Consider the following 21,710-nt stretch of genomic DNA (forward strand, 5'->3'; position numbering starts at 1 on the left):
CTCTAGACCCGATACATGTCCCGGGTTTTAGAATATCGCCCGAGACATGGCTCGGGTTTCGGGATAACTTCCCTCCTCAGTAGAGAAAATAGTTAGGGGTGGAAAAGAGGGCCGCCAAACAACCGTCAAAGGCCTTGTTGCCCGCACAGGCACGCAGGTGCGTCGTCCAGGAGCTCGTCAGCTCAAAGCTCAAGGGAGCCATATTTGTAGAAACAATCGCAATGGACCGCACTCCGCTAGCCCCTCCTCCGGGTCGCCCCTGGGGAAGCTGGTACATGGAGTTCTTGAGTGGTTCACCCCAATGGGTGCAAGTAAGTACTTGTTGAACTGATGATCTCTAACACGAAGTTCTTGAGGTGGCTCACTGGGGTGAGCCACTCAAGAACTCCATCAGAGATCATCAGTTCAACAAGTACTTACTTGCACCCACTGGGGTGAACCACTCAAGAACTTCATGTACCAGCTTCCCTAGGGGCGACCCGGAGGAGGGGCTAGCGGAGTGCGGTCCATTGCGAACATTTTATATAAATACTGACTAAGAAACTATGTCCCTGAACCACAAGTGTGACGATGGTTAAAACACTACATGCATAGTGCATACTACTTTGAAGCAGTTCATGCCCTAAAGCCTACCTCACTAAAACTCTACATGCTAACTGACTAAATGATTACAGTACTATAAGGAGACACACTGGGTGAGTGACAGGGTGTTTGCTAGAAGAGTATGAATACTAACTAGGGAATTGAAGGTGTGAAACACAACTGTGTAGGTGATTAGAGGACTGCATCCATACTGCATAGGCATTTAAAGCAGTCCATGTGCTAAGGGCTGGCTCACTGCAGGACTACTTGGGTACTGACTGAATGATTAGAGTACAGCAAGGAGAGTGCCTAGGTGAATTTATAAGTGCTAGGCTTTTCGCACAGGGAATGGATTAGTACTTGGTACTGAATGGGGCACTAGAGGAGTGCAAAGGCAGTGACAAGATGTTTGCTGGACTGTAGGGATACTGACTAGGAAATTGAAAGTGTGAAAGACAAGTGTCTAGGTGGTTAGAAGACTGCGTGCATAGTGGATAGGGGTTTGAAGCAGTCCATGTGCTAAGGCCTGGCTCAGTGCATGAATACTTAGGCACTGACTGAATGATTAGAGTACTGCAAAGATAGTATCTTGGTGAATTTATAAGTGTTTGAGTTTTTGCACAGTGAATGGATTAGTACATGATGCTGAATGGGTCACTAGAAGACTGCAAAGGGAGTGACAGGGTGTTTCCTGGAAGTGTATGGATACTGACTAGGGAATTGAAGGTGTGAAAGGCAATTGTGTAGGTGGTTAGAGGACTGCATGCATAGTGGATAGGGGTTTGAAGCAGTCCATATACTAAGGCCTGGGTCACTGGATGAGTACTTGGGTACTGACTGAATGATTAGAGTACTGCAAGGAGAGTGCCTGGGTGAATTTTTTAGGGTTTGGCGCAGTGAATGGATTAGTACATGATGCTGAATGGGTCACTAGAGGAGTGCAACGGGAGTGACAGGGTGTTTGCTGGAAGTGAATGGATACTGACTGGGGAATTGAAGGTGTGAAAGACAAGTGTGTAGGTGGTTAGAGGACTGCTTGCATAGTGGATAGGGGTTTGAAGAAGTCCATGTGCTAAGACCTGGCTCAGTGCATGAATACTTAGGCAGTGACTGCATCATTAGAGTACTGGAAAGAGAGTGTCTTGGTGAATTTATAAGTGTTTGGGTTTTGGCACAGTGAATGGATTAGTACATGCTGTTGAATGGGTCTCTAGAGGACTGCAAAGGGAGTGACAGGGTGTTTCCTGGAAGTGTATGGATACTGACTAGGGAATTGAAGGTGTAAAAGACAAGTATATAGTATGTTAGAACACTACATGCATACTGCATAGACATTTGAAGCAATCTATTTGGTACTTCGAAACTGACTAAATCATCAGACTACTTCTAGGACAGTGCTTAGGTAAAAGTTTTAAATTTTCAGTTCTGCCACAGTGAACAGAATAGTACATGGTACTGCACCTTAGTGTCAAACCCTGACTCATTTTATCAATGCATAAGCAAAGACTAACTTCTAATGCTACTAAAACTTGACAACATGACAGGTTTTAAAAGAGTTATCTGCTAAAAAATACACGATGTTACCAAATGCTTCTCTCACAGTGGTTCCCAAATGCACACAGACTCACAGTGTGATTCTAGACAACAACCACTATACCTAGGAGTTTACCAAAAATCATTCACTACTGTGGAAGTGGTAAGGGAACTGCACACAATCTTCATATTTCAGGACTGCACTTTTGTGTCAAAGCCTGACTCATTTTATCAAAGCATAAGCAAAGACTGGCTTCTAATGCTACTAAAACGTGACAACATGACTGGTTTTAAAACAGTTATCTGTCAGCAAATACACGATGTTACCAAATGCTTCTCTCACAATCCTTACCCAAATGCACACAGACTCACAGTGTGATTTTAGACAATCAACACTATCCTAGGAGTTTACCAAAACTCATTCACGAGTCTAGAAGAGTTAATGGTACTGAACACAATCTACACATTTAAGTACAGCACATCAGTGTCAAAGCATGACTCATTTAATCAACGCATAAGCAAAGACTGGATTCTAATGCTACTAAAACTTCACAACATGACAGGTTTTAAAAAGGTTATCTGTCAGCAAATACATGATGTCACCAAATGCTTCTCTCACACTGATCCCAAATACACACTAACTCACACTGTGATTCTAGACAAGCACCACTATCCCTAGGAGTTTACCAAAACTCATTCACTACAGTGCAAGTTGTAAGGGAACTGCACACGATCTACATATTTCAGGACTGCACTTTTCTGTCAAAGCCTGACTCATTTAATCAAATCATAAGCCATAACTGTCTTCTAATGCTACTAAAACTTCACAACATGACAGGTTAAAACAGTTATCTGTCAGCAAATACACGATGTTACCAAATGCTTCTCTCACAGTGGTTCCCAAATGCACACAGACTCACTGTGTGATTCTAGACAAACAACACTATCCCTTGCACTATACCAAAACACATTTCTTCATCTAGAAGTAGTACTACATTTTAGTATAGAAACATAACATAACTCATTTCACAAATTCATAAACAATGACTGGTTTCTAATTCTACCAAAATATAAAAACAGCACAGTTATCTGTCTGTAAACACATGAAAAACACAAATGCTTATCACAGAATGGTTTCTACATGCACACACACTGTCAATAAGATTGTAGAGAAAAAAAGTACTCCCTACACTTTAGCAGGAGAAATACATTAGTCTGATTAAAATCAAAATAGTCTACATACATCCCCTCACAATTAAATAACTCATCTTTCAAGTTCTTCTGTAGATTAAGAAGTATATCAGTCACTCACCATATTTTCTTTTACAGAATCTCTGCACTGTGCACCTCTCAGCAAAAACAAAGAATGGAAAAGTTTCCCTTTCATTTTCCACACATATACATGTAAACATCAAATCACAATCCTTCACACATAAACTCAAAAGCAAACACACATTTCTATTGGTTAAACATTTCAACCCTTTCCAACTAAAATACATTTCAACCCTTCCCCCAATCTGCCTTCTGCCTGTTACCATAGAAACAGGTCATGGAACACTGCACTAAGCACACAGGGCAGAAGTTCAGCACACAATGTTCCTACACAGGAGAGGAAGTGTGCTTCACTTTTCAACATATCAGCTAATCATATATAATGTTCCTTACAATCTGTTTTTGTTAACCAATAAGAATCATACCTTTAAAAAACAGAAATATACACCCTACCTTTCAGTGTACAAAGTAGTCATACAACCAATGATTTCTTGTCTTTTTTTTAAAAAAAAATCCGTGGATCCGCGTACCCAACGCGATAGGATGCGCGCACTGTGCGCGCATTTCACCTATTTTTTATTTTTTTAAAGTGGGCCCCAGGGGGTCCTTCTGAGAACCCCTAAGCACCTCTAGAGGGTCAGAGTATTTCCACTCTGCCCCCTTTATATGTTTTACACACTTATTCCCCTGGCTTCTTCAGCCTCGCTTCTACCGAGGCAGAAAATGGCCGCCAACAGTTCCTGGTTTTGAATGTAGAGAGACACTTGACAGCCAATTAGCATTCAGCACTCGATCGGGAGGGTGCGCGCTCGGTTCGGGGAGGGTGCTCGTACGGTTCGTGTACGGTCCGCGGATCCTCCGCGGCCATAGATATTTATGTACTTTTAACTCTAATTTTCTCAGGCACTTCTGAACGGATTCACACCATTTATGCAAAAGGCATGAGTCTGAACTGAGGACTACCTCTTTGCCAAATTTGGTGTCATTCCGTTCAGCGGTTCGGGCTGTAGCTGCGACAACAGATCCTATGGGAAATTGCATGGGAAAAACGCGTTTTGGGACCCCCCTTTTTTCTCGGCCCCCGCTTGACGAATCACCACAAAACTTTCAGGATAGAAGCAGAGCGGAGCTGGCCAAAAGTTTGGAAAATTTCGCAAGGATTCGTCAACCGGCGCCAGACTTATTGGGAATAGAATGTTGCGGATTTCCTATGGAAAATAGGTCCTAACTATAACTACCTACTGGCGACCGCCAGTAGGTAATATATATGTATATATATATAAAAATATATATATACATATGTATATAAAGATAGATAGATAGATGGATAGATAGATAGATAGATAGATAGATAGATAGATAGATAGATAGATAGATAGATAGATAGATAGATAGATAGATAGATAGATAGATAGATAGATAGATAGATAGATAGATAGATACATAGATAGATAGATAGATAGATAGATAGATAGATAGATAGATAGATAGATAGATAGATAGATAGATAGATAGATAGATAGATAGATAGATAGATAGATAGATAGATAGATAGATAGATAGATAGATAGATAGATGGATAGATAGAACTTCAAGGTACCTTGATATGGAATTAAGAATGGTAAGAGGCTCATTATGAGTGGTGGGGATATTTGCGATATGTGTGGTTACTCCAGTTACCACACATATCGCAATTGTGTGTTTTGTGATAAATCTTGGCTGGTCTAACCTGTTGATATTTAGAGAGGGGAAAAACACCAAGTGATTAGTGGAATATGTCGATTTTGGTTAAGCATGGGAAAATGTTAATCACTCTGGCATAAGTGGTATAATTTTGTAACTTTGCATAAGCAAATTTATGCAAAATTACTGAGATTGCGCCATTGTGCCACATCATGCAAGTTTGGGGAGAAATTTTAACATGAGATGTAACGTTTGGGTAATATTTTAATACAGGTGGCATTTTAGGTACAATTATTACTCGAGCCAGCGGATTGGGTAATTATCGAGTACGAAACTACAAATCAAAACCCGAGCAGCATTGTTTTGAATAAAACAGCTGTTCCTATAAGTGGGAGGCCAACAAACATATCAGGTAGATTTTTTTTACTCAAGCGCATGCTACCGCAATTTATGAGTGCAAAACTGCAAATCTAAAAGCAAACTGAGTTTTGAATGCAAGGGACTGGAAATCAACTGCAAATTACATTTTCAAGTTGAATTTAATTACTCGTAATTTTGCTTAAATAGTTTGTAGTAATTTTACATAACTACGATACAGCATATTGTGCTAGCTTCACCCCACCACTCCCAATTTTGGTGCAGTAAGCACCCTAATCCACATGTTATTCCACAAAATTTATAGTCAGGTGATATTTTTCAGATAACTTCTGACTCAGCGGAGTCGGGTTTTATCAGGTGAAATAAATATCACACCACTTATTGGGCGACGTAATGAGGGCCTTAATCTTCAGTTACCTGTATATAGAGGAGTTGGCCTAACGGCTAGGGCGGTCGATCTCGAATCTGGTGAACTGGGTTTGAGTCTCCGCAATGATGCTGAACATCCTGTGATTCTGGGCAAATCACTTAATCTTCCCGTGCCTAACCAAAAATGAACGTGTCCTCATGTAATGCAACGGGTGCTATGTAAAGCGCTCTGATACCCGATTTGGGTCAAGTTTGCGCTATATAAAACTGCAAAAAAAGGGTATAGTGATGGTCAATTTTTTCGCTGGAAGATTATTTATGACCACAATATTCTAATGTATGAACGTCTGCAGTATATAAAACTACAAATAAATGTAGATTATACTCACTACCAGTGGGTAATACAATTTATATATATATTGACTGATATGGCAGATAGCATACCAATGCTTTGTGCACTTAAGGCAATGCATAAGTTCTTTTTAGTATTGATGCAGTGCTCTGTCTAGCTTGCCGTTTGCCAAGTCTTGTTAAGCTATGCTTTTGAAGAAAACGTGATATTCACTGCATTCCCTCAAGAATATAAAACAGGGAAGTTGACCAGCTGCTCCATTAATATTGCTGGGATTGTTGTTGTAGCCGCTTTTTTGCGTACACTTGGGATAATTTATTATTTTTTATTTATTTATTTATTGCGATTTTATATAGCGCGAACATTACCCGAAAGTGTCAGAGCACTTTACAAAAGGACCAGTTGCGTTACATAAGGACTTTGGATTACATGAGTTGCATGAGAGATACAAACAGAAAAAAATTGCAAATGTACAAGGTGTAAAGTCACTCAAGGAAGAGATAAAAACAGGAAAAAATTGCACATGTACAAGTTGTAAAGTCACTCAAAGAAGAGATACAAACAGAAAAACTCTAAAATCACATAGGAATGGTAGTAAGTGCAAAGGTCTACTACATATACTAGTGGTTAGAGTTCTATATATACAAATAGTAAATTCACACAGGATTACATTTTAACAGCAATTAGGCTTGGACAATTATATGACACATATATATATATATCTAAGGCAGTCCAGCAAAAATAGAAAAACGATAATGGAGTGATGTGGCACATTAGATGCCAAGTTGTCCTCTTCAAAACTAGGTCTTGATGACACCCACTCCCCTATCACCATTGTAGTCAGCAACTGAGGTCAATGTAGCCTGTCACATGAGATTCCGACCGCTTCAACTTTTGATTTAAAACACACCTTACGTCAACTTCTGCCTTGAGCCTCTTCAAGGTGAAATCCTTTTTCATTGCCTGTCAAACAACCCATCAGCCCATTCTGAGATTCAGCCGTAGAAGTGTCACTTTTAGATCAGCCGAACTTTATGTGTCAGGGCTCAGGAGGCGCCCACCTTACTCTTGAGTGACAACAATAGATAAATATGTGGCAGGAAGACACTGGAAAACTGAAGTATGAAGTCAAGGAACAAACTAAAGAAAAACACTCGGGCAGCTAAAAACATCGTATCAGCAGCTGATTATTATTTGCACAACATGAAAATTGAATGTAAATAATTCCAGGTTACAGCGCCATTGTGTAGGGCCTTAGCAAAATGATTTTTTTTACTCAAAGCAAAATCATATTTGCAAAACATGGGATTGGATTGGTTGACTTGGAATGAACTGTCAAATAATAACCTGCATTGGTAGGCATAAGTAGACAGATTTTAATCATTTGTGTATACACAGTGATTTTTTTAATGAGGTACATTTTATCCCATGCAAATAGAAAGTATTTGTTTTTTCTTTTTTTCTATGATGTTTTATAAAATCTCACCAGACGCTTCGGATCGGTGCATGGTAGTCAACATCCATGCAGATGAATCCCATCTTTTTGGCTCTTGCAAGGTGCGTGCAGTACTGCGAAAAGGGAGCAAACTGTACATTTGCAAATCATTATGACATTTTTATAAAATATGCTTTTGGTAATCTGTACTGTGGCGCTGCTGATTTAGTACAAATATATATAACGAGAACAAGAGACTGTGCTTAGTATGAATGTTGGAAATTTGCCATTTCTGCGGGACCACCCCAGATTTCATCTTCTGTTGCTGAATTCATTTTTGTTGGCATTAGGACTTCGTGCACTTTACCCCTGCTAATCAGGGGTAAATAGTTTGTGCACTACTTCCCAAACATGACACAATTGGTATACACCTGATTGACACATTTGATGTCCATACAAGTGCCTAATGTATAGTATGTGTACCTAGGGACTGTAAATTAAAAAATAAGGCGTGGAGGCCTGCAGACAGCGGTGGCTCCTCTGCTAAAGCTTTGCCCCACTGTTTTTTGTAGTGAGAGACATAGAAAATAAGATGATAACTCGCGTTATTATCAGTTTATTTTCTCCTATTCCGTTCTTAGCTTTGGGTGAGGGGGCGGGGGCAGGGGAGGAGTGGTAGCACACTCCTAAAGTGTGCGATGACTGCTTGGACGGCCCTCTCATGCCGCCCAAAACAGTCTTGTGCACTTCGCATTTTCTCCATGCAGGCTGCATTGCAGCCTACATTGAGAACATGCCCAGGCCTCTAGTCAGCATCTGAGCACCGAAAAACAGTGCTCAGACCAATCACAACGCTGCCTTAAGGCAGTGTTGTGATTGGCTGATTGGGAGCCTGGGTGTGCTTCCGGTTGCCGAGCGAGCGTAGACTGCAGAGGAGAGACAGGCGAGGAAGCTGCAAAAAGGTAAGTTGAAACATTTTTATTTAATTTTTACTTAGCCGCTTTCCCCGCATCCTCCCCCCTCCCACGTCCTCCCCCCTACTTCATGCATCCTCCCCCCTCCCGCCCCATTCCACTACCTCCGATCAGTGCCGTCTGCACCTGCCTGCAGAACTGCGCAGCTCCACACTGAAAGCCTCACCAGAACCAACACAACGTTCCGTAAGATGACCCATTCCTCACAGAGCGGCAATGTACCGTCTTCGCATCAAAGTCAGAATCTAAAACTTCCAGTGGGGTGGACCTGGCCCTGTATCTGGACCTTTTTCAATTGCAGTTGGCCTGAACATGTGATCTTCAATCCAGTCCGGTGCGGCCAGGTTTCAGCAGTTGCTGCTTCATGCCTGGTGTTGCTATTTTTACCTCAAACTTTAAAAACTCCTAACTCCAGTTCTACTAAATGGATTTTGCCATTTTAGTGTAATTTTATTCCTAAAAATAGTCTCTATTTTTCTGAATCTGTTTGTGATTCTCCGTGAGTTCTGTTTACACGTTATAACTGTTTGAGTACTGCATAAATACTTTATACATTTCCTCTAAGTTAGGCCTGACTGCTTTCATGCCAAGCTCCCAGAGGGTGAAGCACGTGGTCGTATAGCGACTTTTGTGGTTCACCCTGACAAGGATTGTGATCATTCTTTGAAGTGAATTCTCACTCCCTTCAACAAATAATCTAATTTCTTGCATTGGTGATGTGATAATAGCGCAGGTAAAACTTCGAATTGAGAAATTATTTACTAATTATAAATTACAATTATATTTTAGGTGCCGAAATTGTTGCCCAGTGGCAGGAAAATGGGAAAATAGCTATTGTGCTGATCAACTACAAAAAGAAGAGAAGAGAAGTGCAAATGGGGGCCAAACAAAATAGAGCATAGTATAAGGAGGTAAATGCTGCAATCTCATTTTGAAAAACAAAGATAATAGAGAAAAAGGAAGGGGCTGGATATGGGGCAGTACAACAGCTCATCCTCTAATTTTGAAAACACCATGGTGCCCGATTAAAGAAATTGACTCCGGAGTGCAACAATAACTGTGTACTTGTTTTACTTAGGGTATGCATCAATGCAAAGTTCCATAGGCGAATGAGGAATTCCTCCGCTCTTGCATCTACACTCTGTTACAGATGTAGGGCCAAAACCCCCATGAGAGATATTCTAACTATACATAGTTAGCTTGCCCTATCTTCGGTGCTACGATCTGTTACCACCTTTATCAGGCAGCCAAAGGATAATTCTTCCTAGACACTGACACTGACACTGCAGCATGGTAGGCCTTCTCAGTGCCTGTGCAGGTGCACCTTGCAGCTCCCCACAAGTGTCGGTGCAGTGCTTGACTTCTTTAACCAGAATGTCTGCCCCGTTACTGCCAATGCTAAGAAGTTCTGTTAGTGAAGGGACCTGGTGTAAGCATGACACAACGCTTAAGTGTGATTTACCAAGCCATGCGAGGCCACCTTGCACGGTTCTGAGTGGTTTGATAAATCCAGAGTAACACAACACATCACAAATCATTTTGTTACTCTGCCCCAGGGAGGCATTCCATGGGTGGTGCGTGGGTGTTCCCAAGTAACACCCATGGATTTTGATGCACTCCCAGATTTACCATAAGTGGTAGATCTTCGAATGTGCCAAAACTGCTACGCCTCCCCAGGTGAGGCGTAATAAGGAAAAATAATTGTATTTCTCTTCCTTTTTTTCTCTTTCTATGTGTGCTGCATTCTGGGTGCATACTCTGACGTCCTGAACCCAATTTTTAACACCCACACACAATAATACATCGGTGACTGGGTGAAGACAACATTGACAGTTCAAGGACTTCACACAGCCAAAGTTTTAGCCTATTCTTGACCATTTTAATAGTCCCACCCACACTTGCGGGGTGCCATTTTAATTGGGAGAAGTATGGAAACCAGCGGATGCCCATCATTATGGGCAGTGGTACTTTGCAGTCCCTCAATTTTCCAAAGCATGAGTCTTTAAGACTGAGCAAAAGTCAGTCTGCCACAGTCACCATGTCAGGGTCAGGCAGTTAGGAGCTTTACATGAGCTAATGTGCAGGTTCCTGGCAGCCTCTGCCAAGCTGTGCACTCTGAAGATTTCACAGCCCTGCCAGCAGTGACCTCATCAGCCCGGCAAAGTCATGTGAAGCCCTCCCTCCCATGATGAGAGGGAGCATCACCGATGGAGTCAGTCCATGGCACTTCAGATTTAAGCCCTGAAGTGTCAAGGGTTGATTGTATATCAATGATGCCTCCTCACAGAGTAGGGTAGAGTCAGCAAAACTAAATTACCCCACCCCGGGTGTGGAGTTAGGGTATGGCCTCTTCTAATTGGCTAGCCCATGGGAAGGTTAGCCAGTGAAAGGAGGCAGTGGGATCTTCTATTTTTTACTTCTCCCCCGAAGCCTCCAACTGCTTTCGGTGCCTTTGTGCCCCCCAACCCACCACTCACTGGTCCTGCCATCACAGCTGCAGCCGATAAGTGCGTTTTGAATATTTGGGTGCATACATGTCTATATCAATATATGTGTATGAGCGCACTTGTGGATTTGTGTGTGCAAGTGTGTGAGTGTATGTACTTTCGAATGGTGGGTGTGAGTATGTGTGTCTCCTTGTGAGTTGATACGTGGAAGTGAATGTGCAGGTGTGTGCCCACTTGTGCACGTCCCACTATTAATAAAAAAGACAAGGCACCACTCACAGGAACACAGAATTATATGACACTTACTGTCTTTAATTGAGTTTCTCTATATTTTTGGCTTCCTATTGTAATCCATTGTCATAAAAAATGATGCCCTACCTCTAGAGTTTGATTCTTAGGGACGTTTAAACGCATGCATAGTTTTTTTCACCCCATGCTTGTGTTCAATATCAAATGATGCATGGTCAGTACACAGAGACAAAACATTGTAAGCCTCACCTCGATTGTTGACTCTGATCATGGTGGCCTTTTGAACAAACTACAATTAAAATAGTGAGCACCAGCAAGGAGTCTGATGATGTTTGGCTTTTATTTTAGACTCCCCCAAAAAATTCAAATAGAATCTGACTCCTTCCTAGAGCCAGGTGCTGATTGATTTTTATTTAATCTAAGAAAAATCCAGTCATCCTCATAAACTGGTGCACAGGCGTGGGTGCCTGTGCCCGAGGAAAGAGCGTAGACTCTTTGGATTTTTTCTTAATTATTATTAGGTTAAGAAACATCCAGTCTTCATGTGGCTTCTTGCTGGGGCACACACGTGTCTACGACCCAGCAAGGGATACATAGACTGTTATGATTTTTTCTTTGGCGGAAAAAAGTCAAAAGTTAGGCTTGTAGCAGGGGCACAGAGATGGGTGCCCTATGAAGGGGTAATAGACTGGATTTTTTTCTTAAGATAAGAAAAAATCAAACTAGCATCTGACTTTCTGCTGGGCACATATATCTGTGTGCCCCAGCAAGGAGCCACACGCTAACTGGATTTTGTCTTCAGCGAAAAAACGTGTAAACGTTCTCTGACTATTTGCTGGAACACAGTTATGTGTTCCCAAGCAATGAGCCAGAGGCTGTTTGTTTGTTTTTATTGACAAAAAACAATCCAAACCGCTTCTGACTTCTTTCTGGAACACAAAGGTGTGTGTCTGTGCCACAGAAACGAGACAGAGACTGTTGTTATTTTTTCTTTAACTCATAAAAAATCCAAACAGCATCTGGCTTCTTGCTGGGGTGCACACAGAGCTATGGGAATTGAACTAGGAAGTAAAGAGTCCAAGAGGGAGGGACCTGGAACAATTCTACTTGGTTACCTACCTCCTGGTTCATTTCCTCTGTTGTTGGGAAGGGTGGTGGGAGCGAGGGTGAAGCGAGGTAGCTATGTCTCCTTTCCTCTCCTCTCTCTTATTTCTCCAAAACGTTATTCGAGCTGATGGGCATAGCTAGGAAGGAGGTGAGGGTCGTAATAGTTGTCTTTAGCCTGTCTCATATCCCCGTCCATCTGCTTGATTTTTGGATGACAAGGAAGGGGGTATGGAATCCCTCAGCAGTCCATTCATGTGTGTATGATGTCACTCGTCATCACACACATGTCAATAAGGTAGCCTCGAAGAGAGTACTGGGCTGCCTCATTTGGCAGCTGGATGGTGCCAAGAAAGGATCAGGCATGGGCCAAAGAGGTAGTATTTGGTTTTCTCATCCCTCTCGTGTGTTGTTATTGTCCTGAATATTGATATGTGTGTACTGTTATTCCATAGATCTATTATTTTACCTTTTTCCTTTTGGTCTGGTAGTGTGATTCTCGCCTAATAGGTTTTTGTGTAACTTCATTGCAGTTCCTATGAGTGGAGTGGTGTGGCTGTGTGGCTTACTTCAAGACTGGATAGGTGTAACTTTGAGCCTGGTTTGCCTGTAGTACAATTTGAGTGGTATTGGGAGTAATGTTTGCAAATTGAGTTTGACTTTCACTTTTTGTAGGTGAGGCTGTTCATTGATATTGTCTTCCCTTTGCTTCTATTTGATTTTCTTCTCTCTTTAAGGGAGATACTTCCTATTTTTGGGGCTGTTCCCCTGTTCATGTCCCCATTTGTTTGCAAGTGTTCATGTATCCCCTGTTCTACACATGTGGCAGACTACTATACTAATGCATGTTAGTCAAATGGAACATGCACATTTTTAATTGTTTTGTCAATTGTAAACTGTCAAATGATGTATATATACACCATGTGCACCATTATGTACCAAGGTCACATATGACCTTGTTATTTGGGTCCACAGAGCATTATGGTGTGCCCAGTCAACTTGCTTCAATTGTGCCCCAAGTTCCCAATTGGCAGACCGCATTGCTTTATTGAAGTCTGCGACTCACGGTTCCCTGGCATATTGGAATAACAATGAAAGCTATGACTTCAAAATAGTATATTTAAAACATGTTGGCATATAAAAGGAAAATTGCCAAGGTAGTTAAACTTAGCCCAGTAATTAGAGACTTGAAAGCACTGAACATATTAGCCTATTGCCTGAGAGTTCATCACTCCCAAGCCTTTTATTATCACGTAATGTCTACCTGCTTCATGAAATATCATTTGTGTGACTAACTTGGGAGCTGCTTTTTCTCCTGAAAGCAACATATACTGCTGTTCAAAGAAACAATATTACACTGCTTGAGACATTTTCAGTGTTATGTGAGTTTAGAGGACAGGGTACTCAGTCACAAACGTGACAGATGTCTAGTCAGCCATATAAGAATTACATTCTAGTCTACAGCAAATAGGATAGCTGTCATTTCTTGATGGAATATCTCCCCAGTCAAACTCTAAATAAAACTCTTACTGCTTTTTTTGCAATTCTTATGTATCAAGCGTCTTTATTGTGTCCCTTTATCTTGATCACTGGTAGAGAAAAAAAGAGACGGATATACAAAATGGGGATGCGGATTGATAAGCCATGGATTGCAAGAAAATAAGTTGCTATAGCCAATATTGAAAGAAAAGCTTTCTGAAAATTAAGGACCTGATTTAGCACAGAGAGCAGGAGGAGATCACCCACTGGTGAGAGGGGTGAGAAGAGAGAGGTTGTCGTGCCAGATGAGGATGGTTTTGCTCATCTAGATTTTACTGCTGTCTTGGTGGGTCTTGTAGTGTCCTCCCCAGCCCAGGAGCATGTAACAGACTACACCAAACATGGAGCTCAGGCTTGCCCATCTTTATCCTTCAGCATGCAAGTGTTAACTGAATGCACTGCATCACAAACTTCTTTGACCACACCCAGTCACACTCACAAGATTGCATAATACCTTTAAGGAGTTTAGGAGTCTAACTAGGGCCAATAGAGGCCTCTTACGTATAATCACAGGTCACAACATCTCCCACTTTGTTATATAAAAAGTCTGAACATATATATATATACATAAACACATCATAACTCCTCGATGAGTCGTCGAGGTGCTCACACCAGTCTTCCAGATCTAGTTGTACGAGATAGAGGAGGGGCACTTTCAACTGGCATCACTGGAGAATAAATAAACAATGAATTAGTGATTCCAAATGATGGGCTTACCTGAGGAGCCACAAATTGTTTTAAGAAGAACATTTTTTTTAAAAACGCTCCGCTGTAATCAGGCGTCACAGCACACCCGATGTCACCAACTAGGTTGGTGAGTGAGGGTTCGTCTTAAAACAATTTGTGACTCCTCAGGTAAACCCATCATTCGGAATCACTCTTTCATTGTTTGTTTATTGATTACAAGGGGACCAAGAGTGGCTCCACTATAATTCCATTTCTCTCTCTGTGTTTCTATTATACCTCTGGAGAATAGTCTAATGCTTGACTTGGGCACTCAGGTGGACTTGCCTCACTCAACAGGTCTGGAGTGACAAACATTGAGGCAAAGGCTAGAAGTGTGACGAGTCTCTGGTTATGGATCTTCCAGGTCGTTGGCCAGTTATCATATGTACCTCGCTTGCCACAACTCTAAGCGGGTCAGCGTCAAATTGAGAGTCCATTTTGCGTGTTCACTTTTGCTTGACAAGAACTCGGTCTCCTTTCTTGAAAATCATGTCACTAGCATGACGGTGCTTGTCAGCGTAAGCCTTCATTTTGCATTTGTGTGAGGTGGCAGTGACCTGAATCTCATCAGGGTCTATTGACCAGCTGGTGGTTCCTTGTGGTATCTTCATTCCAAGAGCTCTCCTGAACAGCAAGGCATCAGGAATTTCCCCTGTCGTGGAATGAGGAGTGGAAGAGTAGGCACTAACAGCTAGGCGTAAAGCAGACTTAAGGTTGATGCGTTTCTGCACAGCACACTGAACCACCATTTTCAGGGTAATCATAAATTGTTCAACAAAGCCATTTGCCTGTGGCCAGAGAGGTGTACTTTTCTGATGTCTGGGAGTACATTCTATGTCCACAGGGAGACAGCAACGTTAAGTATTTGCATCTAGTCTCAGGTCGTCAATCCGCATGCACCGTGTATCTAATTCTACATAACAATAGAAAGGGGTGGAAAAAGAAGGAAAAGAGGGAGAGCTACAGTTTTTTTGCTATAGTCTCTGGCTTGGGGGGCATCCGGGGTATCTAGTGTTTCCTTGTGTTTGGCCGGATGTGCGGCTTATGTCTGAGGTGGTGTGTTTGGTGGGGGTATGCGTGGTTTGTCTGGGTGTGCCCCTCTGTTGTGCGACTGGGCATCGTAGTGGCTGCTCGGTATTTCAGTTGTTTCCCATTTCTCCTGTAGTGGTGAGGGTTAGCCCTTTATCTTCTTCATTTGTTGTGTCAGTGTTTGTTTGTGGTTCATTACTGCTATTCTGATTTGGGTGTTCCCACATTGTTAGTATTTCTGTCCACAGGTTTGCTATTGGACGAAGTCTTATCCCCCTAGCTTCTTCTCTAATCAGTGTGCGTTCTTCAGCTCTAGCCCACTGCGTCACGTCGGTTTTCTATGTCTTAGCTGGTGGCCCTATTGTTGATTTCCAGTCTATGGCTATTCTTCTCTTGGCCAATCCTAACGCTAAGTCTAGGAATATAGTTCCAAGTTTCTTGGAGTTCAGTCTTGGGTATAACCGCAAACTACATGCCTCTAGCGTATGAGGTGGGCTAGCCCCAGTGTGACGTCTTGAGTTTTCAGGATGTCCGACCAGTATGATTGCAATTGCGGGCAGTCTAATACCATGTTTACAAACCCTGGGTGTATGTGCCTACTCCTGGGACAGGGTCGAGGATCACCGCTGTACGTAACCTGCAACCTATGTGGTGTCATATAGGTCGTATGTACATAACTGTATTGTGTGTACTTGATACTGGTGTTTCTAGATATCTTCTTAGGTGAGGCTAGTATACTTCACCATTATGTATCTGATAGCTCCTGTCTTAGAGCTTTTTCTCACCTGTTCCTCAAAACGGTTAGTGGGCCTCTGGTCATGTCTGGAAGAGATCTGTAAAACCAGGTCACTAAGTGTTTTGTGGCCCCCTAAAACACCACCAGTTGTAGTGTACTATGCGTCGTGGGTTCCATCCCCTCCCCGCCCCATAGGTCTTGGAATGCTTGTGTCAGCGCTTCATACCTAGGAAACTGACCAGGAGGTAACTGATAGGAGTCCATTAGGTCCTCCATTGGGATTAAAGTTCCCGGCTGGTAACAGTTACCCACTGTGAGTATTCCCGCATCTGTCCAGACGATTAATTGTCTCTTGCTAAAGTATATGGGGAGTACTCCATGTGGCAGTCCAGCTAATGGCAGTGACGGATCATACAGGGCAGTTTCCTTAGTTTTGGTTACACATATGCGCCATCATTTTAAGGCTGTGGCCAGCAGTATTCCTGGCTTGAAGAGTTTGGTAGTTTAGTCAATAGAAGGTCTATTTATACCATCTTTCCTGCTTCCCTTATTTCATCTTGGTTGGCCCCATCTAACCACAGCGTGATCCACTAGAGTTTAGATGCTAGAAAATATAATTCAAAATTTGGAACCCTAAGACCCCCCTCTTCCGTTGGGCTTCTGAGTGTCGCCAGAGATACCCTGTGTCTGTTCCCATCCCATATTAGATCCCGTAGTAGGATATCTAATTGCTTGAACCAGGAGGCTGTTATGTATATTGGCATGTTAGCAAAGTAATAGAGAAGCCTCGGTAACATCACCATTTTGGAAATCGCTATCTGGGCCATAATGGGCAGTTTTAGCGACCTCCAAAAGGGTACACACACTCTAAGGGAGCGCAAGGATCCTCCCAAATTACTGTCTCATAGGTCTTCCATTGCGTGGAATATCCGTTTCCCAAGATATTTAAAGGATATTGGGGACCAATTCAAGTCAGATTGGAGTCCTATAGGTTTCTCCAGTCCACAGCACAGAGGGAATATATGTGTTTTGAATTTGTTAACCCGTAGGCCTGAAACTGACTCGTAGTGTTTTAGCTGTTCCACGACTTGGGGGATACCCATCAGTCTGTCCCTAAAATAAAGAAGCATATCGTCAGCGTATAATGAAATAATGTGCTCTCGACCTTCCACTTCCAGGCCCCCTCCCCTTCCCACTTGTCTAAGCTGTTCAGCTAAGGGTTCAATTGCTAGGGCGAACAGGAGCGGGGAAAGAGGGCATCCCTGCCTGGTGCCTCTATGCACCCCATACTGTGGTAAAAGTATTGTTCCAGTTCTAACTCTCACTGTTTGGGACCTATCCAGTAGCCTGACCCATTTAATCCAGTCTTCCTCCAGACCCATCTGTTTCATTACAGTGAACAAAAAGTCCCAGCGTACCGTGACGAAGACTTTCTCCAAGTCCACTGACATCAGTATCGCTTCGCGATCAGTCTGCGTTACTGAGTGATACATGACATGGTAGAGTCTTCTAAGGTTGTGTGAGGTGCTGCACGTGAAGATAAATCATTCTGATCTGCATGTACTAATTCCTGCATATATGGGAGAAGCCTAAGAGCTAGTACTTTACTCAATATTTTGAAGTCTAGTTTCATCATGGATAGGGGGTGGTAGTCTGTGAGACTCACACCCCGATCCTTGCTTTTAGGTAGTTGTATGACTACTGCGTCCATGGTGGTCTCTGGGAGCGTGTCAAGTTGCCAGGCCTCAACGTAAAATTTCTCAAGGTGGGGTGCTAGTGCTATAAGGTATTCTGCATAAAATTCAGATGGCAGGCCATCTGGGCCAGGTGTTTTACCCGTTGCTCGCCCTTTTATTGCAGCACAAATTTCTTGTATGGTGACAGGGGCTCCTAATTCCCTACGATGTTCTTCAGCCAATTGCTTTAGTGGTACTTGCACCAGTAGCTATCTAGTGTTTCCTCAGTAAGGTGAGGGGGTGCCATGTACAGCGTCATGTAATAATTGCAAAATTTCTGATTAATCAGTGTAGGGGAATATATGGGCTGCCCACCTTGAGTGTGCATCTTGGTAATGGATGTGCCTCTGGACTCAGGTTTGATGAGCCACGCTAGCATTCTCCCTGCCTTAACTTCTTCCTAATGCATCTTTGTTATTGTTTATGATCGTGAGTCCTCAACTTCTCTAAAGTAACATGGTATTGCTTTCTCGTTGCTTGCGCTTCTGCTTTTGTTTCCTGATGGCCATCTACTGAGTCATCTAGTATACATATCTTCTGTTCTAGAGCTAATAGTTCATTGCGCAGCTCTGCTAGTGCTCCCACCATCTGACAGATATATTGCCCTCTCATTACCATCCTAAAAGCATCCCATTCAGTCAGCCTTGTGGACATGGAACCATGGTAATTAAGGAAAACGTTCGAAACTGCTTCTGCTAACCAGTTGTGGTAACATGCATCTTCTAAGAGGGTTGGATTAAGTCACCACGTAGGTGCTGGTGGCTTCTCTCCTATTAGGGCAAATCGCATTATTACCGGGCTATGTTCAGAGATGGTTCTCCCCAGATATTCAGTATGTGTTACATTCTGGGATATTCTATGGGAGCACACAAATCCGTCTATTCTGGTATGGAGTTTATGTACCGTAGAGTAGTATGAGTATGTGCAGTCTATGTCGTGTTGCATACGCCATACATCTATCAGTCCCCAATTCACAAGCCATTCTCGCAGGCCCACTGCCAATTTCCTCATTACTGTCCCTTTCGGAAGGGGGAAGGATCTATCTAGGTGTATATCGAGGGTGGTGAACTTGCCATGTGCGTGAATGATGAGTGGAGGAAACTTAGTTGATCTTGATTGGGGCCATAGATGCTACCTATGGTGATTTCTTTGCCATGTAATCTGCCCCCTACTAGGATATATCTTCCATCTTAATCTATGACTGAGTGGATCAATTCAAATGGCGTTCCCTCTTTTATCCAGATTAGCGTGCCTCTGGTGTATGCTGAATAGGATGTGGCAGAAAGCTGGCCTCCCCATAGCAGTCTCAGCCTATCTATTTCAGGCCCTGCCAGGTGTGTTTCCTGGAGCATGGCAATTTGAACTCCCCTACCTTTATTGTATCTGTGAATGTTGTGCCTCTTAAAGGGGGGTCCCATTCTCTTGACGCTCCAGGAAATAAATGTCACCTCCATTACTGAGTTAGGTGTGTTCACCAAGTTTGTATTCTTGCATGTCACCCCCACATGTGGCTCCTCCATCCCCCTCTCCCATCGATTGGGTTGAGTTCATGACCTCCACATGAAGCAAGGTGTGAGAAAGAAAAGTGGGTAAAGATAAAAGGGAGCAGAAGGAAGCGAAAATCAAACCCCAACAACAACTCCTGAGCCCTAGGGCAGCACAGCAACGGCCTGCCATCCAAACAGCGTGAAACAAGCATATAACGTTAGAATATCTCCTCTGGTCAGCCTGTGTGGGCTTTACAGACGGGGCATGTCTAGCTGTGTCTTCTAACTTTCCCAGTATGTAGCGGCAACCTGTTATGTAGTGTGTAAACTCGATTGTTCCAGCTTGAGGATAATCTCACCTAGGAGAGGATGTGGTCCCAATCCTCTTCTGCGGCCTTGATTATTAACTTTTCTCTTAATTCTGGGGTCACCTGATTTCTCTTGGGCTCTCCCTCTCCCACCCGTTACTCAGTGAAATTTATTCATGATGTATTAGACAGAGTAAAGGATATCATATTATGTTGTCTGACGTCTGCGGTGTCACTACAGGTAGTCAAGTGAAATCTCCCTCAGAGGATGTCGAATCCTATCTTATTTATTTCTGCTCAGATGACGAGTCTCTGTATTGGAGGTGTGTTGGGTCGCTCCTATCTCGGCGACCACCTGCAGTGTTGCCACTCGTTCCGCTTCTGTCTGTGATGGTGAGGGACCGCTCCCCATGTTGTTATGCAGGTTTCTATGGAAGCGACCTCTTTTCCCTCTTTGTTGGGGTAGCGCTTTCGGGCGTATCGTTTGTGGGGCCACCCCTGCTTTGTGGTCCTCTAACCACAACCAGCCCAGGTCTGGGGTGTTCGCAAGAGTGTGTGGAGCCATCCACAATGATTTTGAGTTTTGAGGGAAACATTGGTGAGTACTATATTTCCTGGTCTCGGAGCGCTTGTTTAACCTCAGTGTATTAGGTTCTCCTGGCTTGTACTGTCGCTTTGTAATCTGGGTATACGGAGACCTTTTGGTTAGCCACTGCAAATGGGCCTTTTGTGCGGGCTTGCTGCAAGATGATGTCACGAGTCTCTGTAATGTAGCAATCTGGCTACCACTGGTCTGGTAGGCCTGCCCGTGGCTAATGGTCTAGAGGGGACTCTATGCGCTCTTTCCAATGCAAAGGAAGGAGTTAGAGATCCTTTGGTCATTTCAATCCGCATCCAATTTTCTAAATAGTCTACCTTATTTCCTGCATCAATTTCCTTCGGGAGGCCCACCATTCTGAATTTGTTGCACCTATTGTGGCCCTCAGCATCTTCCGCACATTTTTCCAGCAAGTCCACTCTGTCTCTCAGTTCCAACATTTTTTTGGAGAGCTTTGTGCATTCCGGCTGTATCTCCTCAACCTTGTGTTCCACTCCTTTTACATGATCCGCCAGTTTGTGGTATTCCATCCTTAATAATCCTAATCCCAGAGACAACACTAATGTCTTGCTGTAGGGCATTTCTGGTGTCTGTAATTGCCTCCAGGATCTTATCTAATTGCAGTCGTATTGGAACTGCTGGGGGGTTGTTAGGTTCTGAGTCAGCATTTGCATCCTGGATCTGTTCTTGTGCCTCATGTGAGGCTCCCCTTGGCTTAGTTCTGGGCTTCCCCATTGTGGCCGTGATCTGGTGTCTTATGCTCTTCTCTGTTTGTCGATGTCCAGTGTTTTTCGTAAGCGCATCTGGTTCGATTACACCCATGTGTCTCCCAAGTAAGTTGGGATTGTGTATGTTGGATGTCGGCAGTGGCCATTCAGGGCTTCCCTCTATTTTTTGGTGCTTATAAGGGCCCCAGGCCTGGTTCCCTCGAACTGTGTGATAGCCTCTTAGTGCGCCATGAGTGTCCTAAGGCGTCGCCCCCCAATATGAGACCTCAATGATCCCACCCAGGAGGTCTTGACCCACTGCTCGCCACTCTCTTGGGCATGCACTGACCTGTTCTCTTGCGGGTGTCTGTCTTGGTATAGATTGATTGTGGTTGGGACTTCCAGCAGCTGCTCCAGCCTCCAGGGGGCCCCCCTAATGCTGGGGGGGCTCGACTCTGGAGCGTTG

The sequence above is a fragment of the Triturus cristatus genome, chromosome 2_1, assembly GCF_964204655.1.
Source record: "Triturus cristatus chromosome 2_1, aTriCri1.1, whole genome shotgun sequence".
Taxonomy (NCBI): Eukaryota; Metazoa; Chordata; class Amphibia; order Caudata; family Salamandridae; genus Triturus; species Triturus cristatus.